General features: G+C 37.5%; 1 protein-coding gene across 3 annotated transcripts in view; it reads left to right on the forward strand.

Annotated features, from left to right (window-relative positions):
* Nucleotides 1-18,326, forward strand: part of GNG2 (G protein subunit gamma 2) — a 151,349-nt gene that overhangs the window by 40,078 nt on the left and 92,945 nt on the right. For all 3 annotated transcript variants that reach the window (XM_054690376.1, XM_037503335.2, XM_037503336.2), the window contains one exon: nt 11,554-11,594. The gene's annotated coding sequence lies outside the window, so the exon portion shown is untranslated. The remainder of the gene's footprint in view (nt 1-11,553; nt 11,595-18,326) is intronic.

The following is an 18,326-nucleotide window of genomic DNA, read 5'->3' on the forward strand; positions in this document are numbered from 1 at the left end:
TAACACAGCCTTCCTTTCTTTCAAGCCAAGCGTAATCTCTCTACTTGCAGTCACCATTCCATTTTATTTTCTGAGGGAATATATTCTGATAATTCTAACTTTTTCTTATATATTTAGTTTTGTCTTTATTGACCCTTATCTCTTTGGCTAAAAACATGCATAGTTTACATGTGTGAATTAAAAAAGCAAACAAATCTGCCAACAAAGATTCTCTTTGACTTCTGTAAATACCTTGTTCTCCTCCTACCTCTAGTAAAGGAAAAAAATAAGTTTCCCTTTATCATTCTAATTTCTCAACTGAGAACCCTGTAACAAAAGAGAGATTAAGAAGGGAAAACAAATAAGAGCATGTAAATAGGTATATCTTCCATGGATAACTGGAGGGAAATTGTGTAACTCTCAGAGGAGGCTTAGAAATCAGGTTTAAATACCATCTTCAACTAAAAACAAGAGGAGGAGGAAGAGAGGAGATCATTTATGGGGAGGTGACCAGGGAAAGTGGGGTAAACAAGAGTAAGATTTGTCATGCAGATTTAAGTCAATGCCCTCTACACTGACAAGGCTCTAGTAATTTAATCATCCTTCTCTTCTTGAAGACTTCCTTTATAAATAAAAATTTTTCCTACAAAAGAAGTAACTTCTAGACTGAGTGTCTCCTGTGTCTGCTGTTTGCCAGAATAATTATCTCAATATAATCCATATGCCAAAGCACATATTTTCAGGTGGCATGTACTGCCAACTCTTTATAACCTCTCTGAAAGCCCCATCTTCTTCATTAAATCCAGGTTCTGCTCCCTGGATGTGCATATTCTTAAGATTTGATTCATTAATCACTGAATTTCTCCCTCTCGCTTAATCAAATCCTTTTCTATGATTTCAATTATAGTCACTGTGTGGGTCAGTCCTCTGTCTGCTTCTCTATCCTAAGCTCTCGGCTGTTCTCTACGTTTACACACCAAGTTCCCTGCAAACTCACTGGGATAGCCAATCCACTGAAACAGAGACTCATATATACACAAGAGTACTCAACAACACTTTCTCCACTCCTCATAACCAGCTCCTTTCCATGTCTATTAATGGCACCTGATAGTCCCTCAATGCAAAACCTCAAATCTGCTATCTTTTTCTCTCAATTTAACAACCCAAGACCAAGTCAGTGCAGTCAGTTTTTCATTGTGGTGGTTGGAACTATATCTTGACACTATTTATTCTTTTCCACATTAGTAACCTGTGTCTTAATTCAGGCCATTTTAATCTCCGACTGGGCTGATTTGCTGTTTGCGTTCCTGCTGCTCTCTAGAATAACTTTCCTACTTTCCCTTCTACGCATCACTCCCACAATCTTGCTTTTCTGAAGAGCTGATTTCACAAAGTCCGTCTGTGTAAAGTTCAGTTCAAAAGCTACCTCTTCAGTGAAAGCTTCCTTGGTTTCTCCCTATCCATTTCAATAAAAAAAAAAATCTTTATCTTCCCTGAAATTTGTTCATTCATAATAGAACTTCACACATTCTAGTGTGTGTGAAGTGACAATCTGATTTTTTCTTTGCAAGTTCTTTGAGGATTGCATGTGGTTATGCACAATTTCATCTTTGTCTTCCTTATAGCACATAATTACAATTTCATATTTTTTTGGTTTGTTTTTAGATTCAGCTTTATTGAAATATAATTAACCAAATTGTAAAATATTTAAAGTGAACGTCATGGTGATTTGATTCACATATCACTGTGAGAAAATTTACCATTGAGTTATCGAGTTAATTAACACAGCCATCAACTCGTGTGTGTGTGTGTGTGTGTGTGTGTGTGTGTGTGTGTGAGAGAGAGAGAGAGAGAGAGAAAGAGAGAACATTTTAGTTCACAAATGCAGGTTTTATGGTTCATTTATTTGATGAATTTTCTTGAGTCACTTATTTTTTTCCTGCATAATTGGCTAGACACTCTAGGTGGCTTCTAGGAGTTCATAAGCTACTGGACAACTGACAAATACTGACATAATTACAGTAGTTATACTATCCAGAAGTCTTGAATGTCTACAACATGCCATGTGCCCTCAAGAAGCCAGGGTGACTTGGATCAACAAAACAGACCAGTTCTTTGTTTTCTTGGAATTTTTATTCTAATGTTGGGAGAGACCAAATAAACACATACAACAGTGGTTTTATTTTATTTTATTTAAGATTTATTTATTCATACAAGAGCTGGGGTGTAGGCCAGAGGTGCGGGGAGTGAGAGGATTCACCAGAGAGTGGGAAGCAGAACAGGCAGATCTATTGAGACACACTTCTGAGGGGAGCAGTGGGTGAGACAGAAGAGGTCTTCTGTGCCATGTGAGTCAGCTCCCTAGCCAGGGATCGAACTCATGCTGCAGTGGCTGAGATAGCTTTATAGTGCTGAGACTTAACCCCTGCACCACCAGGGAGGCCCCTAACAATGGCTTTAAATCTGGCTGCACATTAAAAATTACTGTGTGTGTGTGTGTGTGTGTGTGTGTGTGCTGCGGGGGGTTGGGGAAAGAGGGTACCTTGGAAAAATATCTGTATCCAGTCTCAACCAAGACTAATTTGATTAGAATCAGAGAGCTATTGACAGAAACAAATTATGATATGAAAAAATGTCAGGTGGTGAGGTGGTGATAGTGCTGCGATGGATAAAATAGAAAAAGTTTGAATGAAGGGGATTGCGTGTAGAATAAGGGTGGTAATGGGAAGTTTATGTTTGTTGGGTAGTCCCTGAAGTCCTCTCTGAGGAGGTAACATTTGAATTGAGACCTTTATTTATGGTTAGGAGTCAGCCATGTGAAGGTCTTCGGGAAGAGGGATCCCAACCAGAAGGCACAGGAGCCTTTCTGAAATAAGGATGAGGTAAAATTGTGAGGAAATTGGCCTTCTTCACATACATGCGTAATGGGCCTTTCCTTGACAGAAGGCAGTTTTTCAACAAAACTAGGCAGACTCCTAAGCAGAACACTCTATTGAGTACTTAGTTTAGTTGGATTTTATGTAAATCAAATTGATTTACACAGGAAGATGACTACTCCATTTAATTATATATATATATTTTATACTATAATCAGCACTCAGGGCTTGTTTGAATAAAACGTCAATCTTACTGTTTAAAATAACCTTAGGTATGTGATATTATCTCCCAGGTCAATCTTACTGTTTAAAATAACCTTAGGTATGTGATATTATCTCCCAGATGAATAGAGAAGAGGGCAGCAATATCTGCCCCTAATTTTAGTTTGGGGGATTAGGGATAATCTTCCAGCATCAGGCACTGGCATGTGTTTGAATGAGTGATGATCAACACATTTCAGGAATCTAATTAAGAACAAGTATTTGTTGAGCATTCAGTTTGTGCTGCTGTGTGCTGGATACTTTATATGCATTACTGTTTTAAAGTAGTTTTTTAAAAGAACCCTAAATGAGAACATTATTCTCCTGTCAGGATACTTCTGGCCGGCTTGCATTAAAAAAAGAAATAAAACAAACCCTACCCAATGGCTTAAATAATAGGAAATTTATCTCAAGACCTCCTAAAAGGAGGTGAACTCCAAAGTTAGTTATTCATGACTGGGCAATATCCTTAGCAACCTGAATTCTTTCCTTCCTCCCAATCTGATAGCCTCACCAGGTTAGTTTACATTTTTAGGACAGTTCTTCTGCCTAGCTACTGTAACTTCTGAATTATAGGCAGATTTCATTATCTTTTTTTTTTTTTAAAGATTTATTTATTTATGCATACAAGAGCTGGGATACAGGCCACAGATGCAGGAGGTGAGAGGATTCACCAGAGACAGAGTGGGGAGCAGAACAGGCAGACTGACTGAAATACACTGCTGAGGGGAGCCACAGGGTAGACAGGAGAGGTCTGCTTCGTCATGTGGGTTTCTCTCTGGCCAGGGTATCAAACTGATGCTGCGGATTGCTTCCTAGTGCGGTGCTTAACATCTTGCGCCACCAGGGAGGCCCAGATTTCACTATCTTAAAGGCATAATGAAGTGGATAATTTCTTCTTTGTACCTCTCTTAATGATTATGGAAAAACTACCTGCAGAATTTCCCTCACAGCTCACATACCTTATGTATTAGAGGCAAGGCAGACAGAAACACTGGGATTGGCTAATCTCAGAATTCCCTTCAGAGACCAAGGAACAGTCATGCCTCTTGGAAGCACATGGTCACCAGACCCAAGAAAAAAGATCTGATTCTAATAGCAAGAAAGAAAGGGGTGTTGGGTAGGCAGTCAGCTGAATCTGCGACTATCAGAGATCCATTTTATTTATTTATTTTTTTAAAGATTTATTGATTGATTGATTTATTGATTTATACATACATACATACAAGCACTGGGTACAGTCAGAAGCGCGGGAGGGTGAGAGAATTCACCAGAGCCAGAGCGGGGAGCAGAGCAGGCAGAAGGACCGAAGTACACTGCTGAGGGGAGCAGCAGGCGGCAGGAGAGGTCTGCGCGCCGTGTGGGACCCTCCTCCGGTGGCCGGGGAGCAGCCGGGGATCGAACCGGCCCTGCAGAGGCTGCGGGCAGCTTCGCAACCCAGCGCTCAACCGCTGCGCCACCAGGGAGGCCCCAGAGATCCATTTTATAAGTGCAGATATCAAGGTTCAAAAAGGTTAAATAACTTGCCAAAACCACACGTTTTTGCATTGAACAGTTTTCACACATTTTCCTTTAAGAAAAACACACACACAAATGACTTGTTTGTGTTGATGATGATGATCTAAGTAGACAAAAGAAAGAATCCCAGAGGAAAACATGAAATGGCAGGTGTAAGACAAAGTATAACCTTCTAAACAAATTATCCCAGAAGAAAATACCTCAGGTCCTATAAAGCAGCAAGCATGGCATTTAATTTAGACAACCAGTCCTGCATTTTTCAGTTAAAAAAATAATTAAATTGAGCCATCTTAACTGGTCATTTAATTCATTTGATCCAAATAAAATCTACCTGCACCAAGAAGTAAGTTAGAGAAGCTCAGGATTCTGTGTGTGGTTCCTGCTGGAGTTAAATGGAAACCTGGTTTTCTTCAGAGAGGATGTAGGTTGTTGATTATAGTGCCTTATAAGAGAAGAATGCCTGATTTTTGGCATTTCTGATTTTGAGTGATTTTGAAAATAAATTTGTACTTTCCAACTTGAGAGACATCATGCAAGTTCATTGTTGCATTTTCTTCATGGCTCCTACTTCCCACACTGTTATTATTTTTTGGACACTAGTTATATGAAGCGGCAATAATGAAAGGAGGGAAATTTCAGTAGAATTGCCATCATTACAGTGTTTTGACTGCTTGTCTTTAGGTGTATTTCAGTGCAGTCTCATCATAACAGACTAAGTATGAATGGGGTAGGAGTACATTTCTGTAATAAATGATTGAATGCTTCCTACTCCTGTATTTGCATTTTTAAACAGGGAGTCAAGCTAATTTCTAGAGTTTGCTAATATTTTTTCTGAACTGTGCCGAACCATATGAGAAAATTTGTGAAGGAAATTAAACAGGAAAAAATGTCATTTTAGAGTCTTTTCTTGAAAATCTGAGTTGCTCTTTTGCCATTTTTTAACACCACAGGTTTTTAAGGAACATTGTTTTGTTAAAGGCATTCAAGCTATTTTACTGAGAGGCTTATTTTGTTTTCTTTGGGAAAAAAATTGATGTTGAACAGCCCAAGATTTTCTTTTAATTTAAATAATAATTTTTATTATTAATTAAATAAAAATAGGTGAAAAATCCTATATAAAAATGTGCCAACTTTTATTATAAGTCTTAAAATAATACTAAAATACACATTGTAGAAAAATAATATTCTAAGACTTAATACACAGGAGAGAATCATAAAGAACAGTGGCTTGGAATTAGAATCTCTTGGGCAAGTTGCTTCCTCATCTATGAAAGGAGAAATAAAAACAACAACATCTACCTTACAAACTTGTCAGTAGAAAATTACATAATGTATATAAAAGGTTTATTTACTTACAGTGATTATCCAGAAGTATAGTTATTATTAGTATAATTGCTGTTACCACAAAACTGGCATAAAGTATCTTTTACTCTATGGGATTATTACCAAATTCTAGTAGAAATAATTAGGCATAGGTGCCTAATTATAGGTTCCTAGAGCTGGAATAAGGAATTGTCTGAGGAAGCCTAGTTTCCTAAGAGAGTCAGAGGTCTGTTTTGACTTAGGTAAGCATTCCTGTCAGGACAGTATTTGCTCAGTAATCCATGTGCTTTGTCAAAAATATTTCTAATTTTCCTTCCCAACTCATTTATACTACTCAGTTCGCTTTAGTTAGGTATGTCACATGTCTTGCATTGACCAATGAAATGTGAGAGGAAGTGATACCTGTGGCTTCCAGGAAGAAGTGATAAGGACCAGGAGGAAAACACATTCCTTGATTCTGTTGGTACTGATGGAGGTACAGAAAATATGGCTGCTCTCATAAACCTGGGTCTTAAATTAAAGGACAGGTAGTAAGGAGCCTCCCCAATGGCACAGCGGGTTGAGCACAGTACTGTGAAGCTGTCCGCACCCTCTGCAGCGCAGGTTCGATTACCAGCCGGCCAGGGAGATACTCACATGGCACGGCAGACCTCTCCTGTCTCACCTGCTGCTCCCCTCAGCAGTATTTTCGGTCCGTCTGCCTGTTCTACTCCCCACTCTATCTCTGGTGAATCCTCTCACCCTCCTGCGCCTCTGGCCTGTACCCCAGCTCTTCTATAAATAAATAAAATCTTTTAAAAAAATGGTGGAAATAAACTTTGCAGTTATAAGCCACTGAAATTTTTGAATTGTTCATTAATACAGTGCAACCTAGCTTAGCCTGACAGCTACACTGTTTTCCCTTCAAACTCTTGAGCAAAAGTATGCTATTGGTAACAATACATGAAATGTGTAGTAATGTGGACATAGGCATTTTAGGTAATTATTTATATAAGCATCAAGAAACATAAAGTCTTAAGTTTAATAGATTTATATAAATATTTCCATTTTCATTTCTTTGCAAATAAAGTTTTGTTCCATTTCACAGAGAGGGATATCAAGAGACCAAAATTAATGGCATTTTTTTGTTTTTTTGAGGGAGTCACTGGTAATGACAAAACCAGGGCTGTGAATTCCAGGCCGAGCTGAGAGCTTACCCAGAAGGGTCTCTGTGAAGCAGAGATTATTTCTGAAAGAAGTTAATGCACTGAGCCTTGCCCTTCATAGGAGCCATTTTCTGCATAGGAAAATAGTCTTTCCTAAACCCAGATTCTGTGTTCCAGTTATAAACATGGCGCTTAGTACATTGAGAGTCCTAAATAATATGTATGAAATAATTGAATGGTGGTAATCCACAGCACCCCAAATGTGTGAATTCTTTCAGGTTTGCATTTTTAAAGTAAATGTCTTTATTTTAGACATTGATTTGAAATCATCTTGGTATTAAGATTTCCATTTATTTCTTTGTAGCTCTTTACGTGTGACCACATGTCCTCAGATTTAGCCTATTCTGTTTGATTTTTTTTTACTGCTGATTTTATTTCACTTGATTATTTCATCTGGGTCTCTAAAACTACATTATGAAATACCTTAATTATTTAAATTAGGACCAGATTAATTATCTCTAGTGTACAAACTCAAATTAATTTCATTATTAACCTGAGTTTTAAATTGATTAATCTTGGAGTTTTTAAGGAACCAAGTGGGTTTTTTTTTTTTCATCCTCAAGGAGAAGGGCATATCTGATTTGATGAATCTCTCTCTATTGTACCAGTTATGCTAATAGGAGTAAGAAAAATTTGCACGAAAACTTTAGATGGATTTTATAAACCAGCCAGAAACCTGTGTGTCTAGGGCTTCTGGGGGAACAATCTGTGAGTCATTTTAAAAAACAAACACACTCATAATCACAGTGCATGTTGTTACCATGGTAATTAGGCCTGTCGAGTTGGCTTGCTTATGTTCCTGTAAAGGCAAGAGGGGAAAGAAATGGAGAATTCAGAGCTTTGACTATCAGCTTCAATTTGCCTATTGGAAGAGAGACTGTAGGGGGTTCTTGAGAACATACTGGCACAGCCATCCTGAGAGGGAAATGAAGAAATTCTGGCATCCTGCCTTTGTTATTGAATGTAAGTTAGCCATATTAGTGTTGGGTGCTGTGATTCACAGGGGAGAAAAGGACCATTTGGCATTCTCTTGGAAAGGAGGGAAAAGTAGGTTCTTTATTTGATATATAATTACATAGAAGTGTCCAAGGTCTACCTGGTGAAATGTCTCCTGTACATATGCATAGGACTTTATTGATCCACTAAAAAGCGCCAAATGCTGCTGGTATAACATTATTCTAGATTTAAAGGAAACTCAGTGCATTGTGAGGTCAGAGTTTCAGAGCTGATCTTTTCTTTATCTTATGGACTAGGCATGGCTCCTTTATCTTGGATGGTCATAACACAGGCCCAGTAGGTCACAGAGGAAGCCAGGGACGTCTTGTGAGTTCTACCAAATGAATCACCACTCCAGGGGGAAGTCAAGTCAAAGCATACATCTAGCTGATGAACAGTCAGCAGAGTTATTGGACCAGTAGAATTACTACTGTAGGAATGATTCATTATGGACTGTATGGAGAACAAACCAAAGCCTTAAATTAAATGTATGAGTGTACATCCAAAACTGTTTTTAAAAATGTTTCCAAGTTCACTTTAAGAAGTCAAGGTGTCTTATTAAATGGATAACTAAAATGCATTGACTAGAGTTTTATTTTCTAGAGAATTACTCAAATAGATTTTATTTAGAATTGAAGAGTTTTCTTATTAAAACTGTTTTCTAAATACTTAAAATGAAGTGCCATGGATGTGATTAAAAGATCACATAAACTCAGGGAATTTGTGTGTGATTTGTACCCTGGCATATGAGGTAAAAGCTACTATTTGCAACTAAAGATTTCATTTTACTTTTTACATATGCAAAGAAAGCATATGCTACTCAAACTTCATCCTGTGCTATCTTAATTTTCTTAAGGTTAGTAAACAAAGTTTGACTTGAAATTTTTTCCTGATGATCAAAGTAATTCATGGAAATTATTGAAAAAATTTGGGAAAAATTGTAAAAACAGTAAGAATGACTCCTTCTATTAATTAGGTTGTTGGCTGAACTGTATGTAACAGAAACTTGATTTCACAGTTGCTGACAGAAGTTATGAGTGATTTCTCTTCAACATAACCGCTGGCCCAGGACTAGTAAGACAGTTCTACCCCATAAGATCATTCAGGGACCCAGGCTCCTTCTATGATGTTCATTCACTCAGCAAATTTCCCTGGCCTTATGTTAAGGTGGCTTGCCATAAGGACCCCATTATTACCAGCAAGAAGAAAGTAAGTTGGAAAGAGGAGAGCTTAGCCCAAAATGTGCACATACTACTTTTGCAACCTTCCCATTGAACTTTATCTCATGATCACACACCTAGCAGGGTGGGAGACTGGGAAAAGCAGTTATTCTTGATATGGATGTACCTACTTTAAAATGCTATACCAGGTTTCCCCTGGTATAAAATAATAGAGATTCTTGTTTGATAGGATTTGGTAAGTTATTTTTGGATTCTGGGGATGCTCAAATATTTTAACCCGGGCCTCCCCAGTGGCAAAGCGGTTGAGCGCTGGGCTGCGAAGCTGCCCGCAGCCTTTGCAGTGCTGATTCCATCCCCGGCCACCAACGAGGGTCCCACATGGCTCGCAGACCTCTGCTGCCGCCCGCTGCTCCCCTCAGCAGTGTGCTTCGTCAGTCTGCCTGCTCTGTTCTCCCCTCTGGCTCTGGTGAATTCTCTCACCTTCCTGCGCTTCTGACTGTACCCAGTGCTTGTATAAATAAATAAATAAATCTTAAAAAAAATTGCTAACCCATCTAAATTAATGGTAATAGCATTCCCAGAGGCAAAAAAAAAAAAAAAAAAAAAAAAAAAACCCAAACAATTAAATCATATCAAATAGGAATCTTTTACTTTTGGACAGTGGGGCAAACCTGTATAGGCATTGAAGATGACAGCAACTATTGGGGTATATCTAGCAATTTCTGCTACTTCCATTATCCTATATACATACACTATTTATTAGAAGATCATGTAAGATGTTATGGAAGAATATTACATATGAAAAATATAAAAAATGCATTGGAAAATATATTTAAATATATATTAGAAAAATATATATATGAAATATATATTAGAAAATATATATGAGGTTGTACTACACACAATTTTATATTCTCTCTTCACATAACTTTATAGCATGTATTTTTTTCTTCATCACTGAAAGTATTTTTATTTATTGTTTCAAAGTTCATCATGTGAAGTTTCTCTGTCCCTAACAGGTTGATTATTATTGATATTTCTAACACCTTGGTAATAATTCTACTTTTTTTTAAAGAAAGTCAGGGAGTGGCATCACTAAGGTAATGATTGAGAATATATTTTAGGATCTCAATAAAGAACACCAAAGGGAAGTTGTGCCAATTTATGCTATCACTAATAATGTCTGAGCACCTTGAACAGGCTTATTTTTCAAGTCCCACTAATAATTGTTATCCTTAGGGTTCAGTCTCTAAAAATAGGTTGTTTTTTGTCCTTGGCTTTTTTCCACCTTTGCTGTCATTAATCATGAGATAATAGTTTTCTAATAACTTTGACTCATTTAAAAATATATCACCCCATATAGTCATCTGGGAATATAATTGGTTGGGTTGATTTTGTGGGATGTGTTCCAGTCTTAACTAGTGCAAGATCTCTAGAAACATTGATGTTTATTTGTTCCTATGACCCATTGTGAATTTTATTCCATACTCATTGTACTCTAGAGGCAAGGTACTTTATTCTGAGACACAACAAAATAGGAATGGTAAAGCACTTCGAAGTCCAAGGAATAGGCAGTTCCCTTTGAGCTGGATGTAAGGAGCTTCTCAGCTATGAACCATACTTGGCAAAATTCAATCAACTCTGTTCAATAACCTCAGATGCCATTATAGCTAGGGGTATAGGTATCTCTACTTCTTAAGAGCCTGTAGAAGCTTTAGATGGTAGAGATGCTTTTGTAATCAGTAATTGGTTCCAACCACTAGCTTAACTGCCTTCAAGTTTTACATATGCATGAATGGAACCCTAACTCTGTCCCTAACACCTAAAGCAAGATTATGTTCTGTCTCTGCACTTTGATCTTGCTGGTAGCAAATCAGACGAGGTCAGGAAAAATCCCTGTTCTTTTTCATCAATCTCGGTTACCAAAAACAGTTTCCCAAGCCAACTCTGTGTTTTCATGTCTTCTTGCAACCTTGGGAAATTCACAGAAAAAGGTACTCCTATTTTCACAAGTTTGTTCTTAAAAGACAGAGTTAACAACATATTTGTTTCTTGGCTCAGAAATGTAAACCTGTAAGACCCTTGGCCTTTCAAGCTATTCAGCCATTACCAGCAAATCCTATTGACAGAACCACTCACTTGTTTGTTCAGCTATTATGTATCTTGTTATTTCTCCATTAAAATAATACAATTTTCTCTCTGCTTTCTCAACAGCTAGATCTGCCAGCTAGTCTCAGACTTTGGGAACTGAAAAGGTAAGAATTTGGAAATACTTTTTTTCTGGTATTTTCTTAATCTATAATAATTAGAACTTCAAGAGGAAGAAAATACTTTAAATGATCCCATAGATGAAAGCATCTAGCATGTGATGTTTTATCCACAAGAAACAGTCATAGAGTATTTCGCATAGAGTATTTCGCATAGAGTATTTCAGAAAAAAAAAATGACTCTCCTTGATGATGGTTTATATCATATTTCTCACCCAGATTTTTACATTTTCTTTTAAAAATCTGAATTAGAGAGTCTTTGAGATTGCTACTTTAACTAAATGTATCCCTGTGGTATCAAACATGATTAATCGTTGCAGCCATTGTAGACATACCCTGTGTGAGATGCGTCAGAGTAGATTAAATCAGAGAAGGGTGAACCCAGTTCTTAACAGGTTGGTTGTAGATGTAAGGGCTTTTCCAGCAGCAATAACAACAGCAAACGGTCAATCGAATGATGTTGGGGTTGCTTTTTGAAGAAGCTGACTTGGCTTTTGAAACTAGCTAAATCCATTTGAATCTGGTTGTAGACTTAAAAGGTTACCACATTTCTGAGACACATGATAATGGGTTTCCCTTCCCCAACCAACAGTCAGTAACTAGGATTTTTGTCTTATTTTAAAATTTAAGCTCATTAGGAAAAATTGCAAGCATATCCCAAAGTAAAGAGAAAAATATAATAACTTCCATATCCATATCACTCAATTGCAATAATTATCAACTCCTGGCAAGTACTGTTTCATTTATATCCTACTCACTTCTAATTTTCCCCCATGGGATTAACTGTTAGTGACTTATCTTGGTTTTTGGATTTTAATGGTTTGCTGACATAACTATTTAGTGGCTATAGCAAAATGTTAATAAGAAATAAAACTTATAACCTCACTTAGTTTACTGGAACTAGTCATTCCATTCATTTACTTATTCTGCAAATACTTAGTATTTACTAGTGTAAGAAACTTCTTAGGGTAAGAGAACCACTTTCTCTCACCTCATTATTATGAGGTCCTCAAATTTAGACATTGACATCTCCAAATGAGGTTATATCTGCCTGAAGTGCAATGAAAGAATGAAAAGATGACACTTGTATTGCAACTTTAACAGATGAATGTAAACATTGAGAATATGCATATTTTTAAAAACTTTTTGAAATACCTCCACTTTTTGATATATTACGAATTTAAAAACACACAGCAAATACGAAACTATTCCCAATTCTCTGATGTTCCTTCTTAAGCTATCACAAATGTCCTTGCAGTGATCTGCCTCCCTGTCAAGAATGTTAACTTGGAGAGAACGGTAGTAGTGTCTCACTTGTTGACCATTTTGCTGCTGGTGTTGAGCAAGCTTTTTTTGCACTTTTCATGATAAAACTGTTGAATGAATGAACAAATGAGTGAATTCCAGGTGATGAACATAAAAACACATTGGTCTTGTCCATAGTTGCTCAGCCTTGTGAAGGAGAAAACCATACAAGGGAGGGCTCTGCAGTTAGGGTTGGTAGAATCTGAGCAGATGCTATGGATGCCAGAGGAGAGGACTAACTTGGTAGGGAATTTAGTGAGAAGCTTGATGGATAAAGAGGAACTGGTGCTTTCGTTTGAAGTTCCGTCGGTCAGAAAAAAAGGGAAAAGCATTTTGAGAAAAAAGAATCATATGTGAAAATTCACAAAGTCCCTCCACCCCCAAAGCATAACAATTTCTGGGAACCCTTAGAAATTTAGAGTGGCCATAGTGTGCCTGGGAAGTAGCAGACTAAAGAGATACAGCTTTAGATGCAGGCCGATGACACTTGGGAAGATGTGTCATGCTCAACAATTTGGATCCTAGCTTAGATAGAAAGAAAGAGAAAAGCACATAATCATATATTTGTAAGGATACTTCCCTTAGATTGCAAAGTGAAAGATAAATGATGAGAAAGTAATGGAAGGGAGACCAAGAGAGACCATGGATTTGAAAATAATGGACCAGATATATAATACCTTGTGGAATTGCTAATTAAAGATGAGGAATACAGGAATAACTAGAATAACTCCCAGATTTTTCTTTTGGGAGATTAAATGGGTGGTGAAAACTAGGCTACAAATTATAGAAAGAGGGGAACAGTGTCAAATATGTATTGCACATCCAGGTGCAATGCCCTATCAGCTACTCATAAAGGACACAGAGCAGTGGTCCTGTCCTGGTTGTGTGTGGATCTCCAGGAAATCATTTAAAAATACTACTAGACAGACCTTACCCAGACCAGTTGAGTCAGAATCCTTGGGGGAGGGGTGTGAGTATTTGTGGTTATTAAAAGCTTCCCAGGTTGAATCGTTGCTCTAGAACTGATTAGAAGAAAGTTGTATATGTGTATATGGGGAGGGGGGTGGTGTGTGTGTGTAAGTGTGAGTGTGTGCCTGTGAACACACATGCACTTTTAAGGCCACAGGTAGCTTTTGCTATTTTGTAAAGATGTGCTTTTTGAGTCAGATATGTAGTATCTTACAGGTAAGTGTTGACCAAATCTACATTCTACCAAATATTATCAATGATGAGGACTTCTTTATAAGTATGTGATATTGTTTGGTGTTGGTGTTGATTTTTCATGCTAGTAAATGTTCTTAAAATATTCAAATACATTTTATCAGAGTTTTTCAGTGGGGCTTGCTGGCATGTTGAATGGGACAGTTGGAGAATTCTTCATCGTGTCTTTGGGTATCCTTGTCTTTTTCTCACAAAAGCCCAATGACATCTTCCAGTCATCATCATGGTACACAGTGTGTCCTGGCGAGATATTGAGAACTGCTGCATCTTAGCACACAGCTTTAAAGGGGTTATCTGGCATTTTTCCACTTTCACCTGAAATCATTTTTGCTTCATGCAAAATTAATGGTTTTGGTTATGCTTAGTGGTTCCTTATGTAAGCAAGCTCTGTGTTAACAAACTAAAGAAGGAAACTAAACAAAGTAGGCATGTAAAAGGAAGTACTGTTTTGCACTGTTGGAGGGATTTTAAGCATATTTGCTCTAGTACTAAATCTATTTTTTTAAGTTTATATGGAGAAGCAATTTAAACACAGTGTAAGAAATGGTCAAATATTGGCACTTAAATACTACTGAGGCATCATGCAATTTGAACAGCAGCAATGATAGAAAATGTATTCTTTTCCTATTATCGCTCTAACAGATGATCACAAATGTAGTGGCTTAAAACAACACAAATATGTGATTTACAGTTTTGCAGGTAAGGTTCTGTAGGTAAAGTATCAATAGAGCTATATTTCTTTCCTGACTTTTGGGGAAAATTTCATTTCCTTACCTTCTTTGGCCTCTAGAGATTCTCTTTCTCCATCTTCAGAGCCAACAACATTGCAGTTGTCACATCTCCTAACTTTGAACTCAGTCAGGAAAGGCTCTTTGATTGTGAGAACCCCTGTGATAAGATTTGGCACACCTGGATAATCCATGGTAATCCCCCTAGCTCAATGTCCTGGAGTTAAACATACATCAAAGCCCCTTTATCCATGTAAGGTTACATATTCATAAATTCCAGGGATTAGGGCTTGGACTATTTGGGAGTGTTTATTCTGCCTACTTCAAGTAAAAAAGATCAATTGTTCAGAAAGGTAGAAGTGCCACAAGTGGTAGAGGTAGGATTATCTGACATTTCACTGTAAAGGGTTGAGAGGATTTAGAGTTCCTGAGCTGATGAAACAAGCTCTCACCTTAACACTGCAAATCCTATTGTGTAGATGCAGGCATTGATGGCTTGGGGTTTCCTTGGAGTGTTCAGCTTTGGATCAAGTAAGTTGAAGTCCAATGTTTCCTTTCCTGGTCAGACCTTTTGGTACTATGGGTGTGGTCCCTGGAGAATGTGCTGCTTGTGGTGTTTCTCCAACTTCAGGGTGTTCACCTACAGTGCATGGCTTCCCAGATCTTTAAAAGGTACCAAAGAAATGTGAGATTTTTATTTCATACTGTTATGTCTGCCTGTCCTAGCAGACTTTGTTTACTAGACTCTAAAATATGAAATTGGAGGAAAAAAAAAAACCAGTATTTCAAAACTTTGCTATAGTGATATTTATTACAGCTAATTTCTAGATAAGGTTTAATTTCCTTTATATATTAGGTAGGTCCTCCCCATAAAGTAAGAAACCACTTCTTGCCTGATAAATGAAATTGATCAGGGTGTTAGTTTTTGAAAACCAGCTATATTTGTAGCATGTCCCCTTCCTACCCATGTCTCTCTACTTCAGGAATACAGACCTGGCTAATAGGGTAACTGCCCCATTTTGTCTGACTGAATAGTTTCCTGGAACATGGGACTTTCAGTGCTACACTGGGAGGGTCAGGGCAAATCAGACCAACTGTGGTCACCCCAGATGTTAATAAATGGCTCTGGCAGAAAGTGGCTGTCTTGTCAATGAATTGTTAGGAAATTTTGATTGAACTAAACTAATGACCACCCCCACCCCCTCTCCCCCATGTTTGGGTTGAAGATAGGGGTGGGTATAACTGCCTAGAAAATCTATATCCATATGTACATATTTTCCCAAACCAACTTAAAAAAATAACCTAAAAAGAACTAAGAAGAACCAGCCACACTTATGACATGTTAACATTTCATAATGTTACAAGCCTGCCCTTTCATTTCTCCAGAGACTCCTGCACACTGCCCCTGAAGATCACAGCTTTAATAACTTTGTTATTGAGGAGACCACAGGAACTCACTGAATCTTTCTCAGCGTAGCAGCATGTGTGGAAAGTATAAAACCTGAGTTTGCCAGTGCAGCACAGAGCTCTCTTGTATTAAATCCTGCCTTTTGTAAAACAAAATAGAAATTTTCAGCATCCCCCTTAACCCCACCACCAAAAGACTACTCAAGGCTAGATTAGTACTAGGGAGGCTATTTTGACGCCAGAGGGGAGGGGATATGACTGAACCTCTAAGAACTTGACACTCCTGACCTCCCTGTGGTGAAGCAGGAGCTGCTCACCCTGACCTCAGCAGCTGTGTAGGGTAAAAGCTCTTGCTCAGCCCTTCCTATCTGCTTCCAGAATACCCTTTCTTGTGTCATCCATAGCAAAGCGACTGAGAGGGTAAGAATACTGAAGATCTTAGAGTTTCGTCCCATATGTTTCTGTCACTTTTTTTTTTTAGACTTTTATTCTCTTAGCTATTGGGACTAAGCTATATATGCTGAAAGTGCAATAAATTGGCCTCCACAGAATGGGCATTTGACTTTTATGAGTTTACAGTCTCTTTTCAATGTAATTGTTTCCTGTCTTCCAAACTGTGCTAGTTGGTAGGTACAAGGAATTCTCTTTCAGTTTTTTCCCCCAAAAATAAATAGAGGGCTATCACTCATGGAGGAAGACTCTGAATAGAGTTTGTATAGAATTGTAAATAATTTTCACATTCTCCTCAATATCTTTTTTAATCTCTTCCTTCTAGGACTACCCATCCTGGTGCTATTAGCCTTATTTCTTCTTTGAACCATGGCTCTCTCTGTGTGTGTGTGTGTGTGTGTGTGTGTGTGTGTGTGTGTGTTCAGAATCAATGAAAGCAGATCAAACTTTCATGCTATAATTTAAACTCAGATTCTTGTCCTTTCCCAAATGAAGAATCAGGGAGTGTTATGTGTATATGGGATTTCTTTGGGATCAGTAGAACTATCTTGGGATTAAATGTATGTGATAGCTGCATATCATTGTGAATTTAGTAAATGCTGTTGAATTGTACACTGTAAAATGGTTAATTTTATGTTGTGTGAATGCCACCTCGATTTTTAAAAAATCAAACTTCAAGAAGGAAAAAAAAGCCACTTTTCCTTATCTTTAAATTTTGGAAGAGGTTTCATCCCGTTTGATAGTCGGGTTAGATTTCTAGTGCAGAATTGTTTTTCTATTTGTCTCATGGCTGAGAGATGATATTTGCACTTAAAAGTGTCTGCAAAGCAAATCTAAGGAGGAAACTCTCAAAGGGGCGAAAGAGGAACATCTCTGAGAGTTAAGACACTAGTTGTTTATTTTTAGCTATGTAGTTTTTGTTACTAGATTATACTTTGCAAAACTGATGACAATAAAAACTTGGTTTTTAGGTTTAACAATTGAAAACACTAAATATTCTTCCACCTCTCAGAGTAGAAGTTGCCATCAGCTAGGTTGGAAAGTTTTTTAATACTGTAGCATGCATAATTGGATCTGATAACATGAAAAGAGTCCAGATGTGGTAACTTAAGTGAAATATAAGCAAAGTAACATAGTTTACATATGAAAATGTCTTTTACTAAAATATCCCCTTGGAGAACCCCAAGAAAGGACCAAAATCTGATGGGGACTTGTTTTAAGATGACCACATAGGAGTTCATGCACAATTTTTGGTTAAATTATGAAACTTTAAGGCTGTTAATTCCTTCTAGATTTAGAGATAACCATTTTGACCTTTCTACAGAGTTGTAACTAGGCAACCACTCTAGCATTTAGCCAGTGCACAGCATCCAAACTTCATGCTATTGCATCATTTAAAAAAATATATTATTTAAGCCTGTCTTTCAGCTTTGGCATATGTTGCCATGTAACCTTTAATTTCTTAGAAAATATCATGCAAGTCCCCAACAGTAAAATGGAATGGTTCGTAGAAGTGTAGCATCCTGTGATGTTAATAAGGAAGTGTGCTTACAAAAACAGCAGTAATAGAGTTGAAAAGTAGTCACATGATCTTTACTTTATAATTGGG

Source organism: Talpa occidentalis, unplaced genomic scaffold (assembly GCF_014898055.3).
Source record: "Talpa occidentalis isolate TD23 unplaced genomic scaffold, MPIMG_talOcc4v2.1 talOcc4.11, whole genome shotgun sequence".
In the NCBI taxonomy this organism is placed as follows: Eukaryota; Metazoa; Chordata; class Mammalia; order Eulipotyphla; family Talpidae; genus Talpa; species Talpa occidentalis.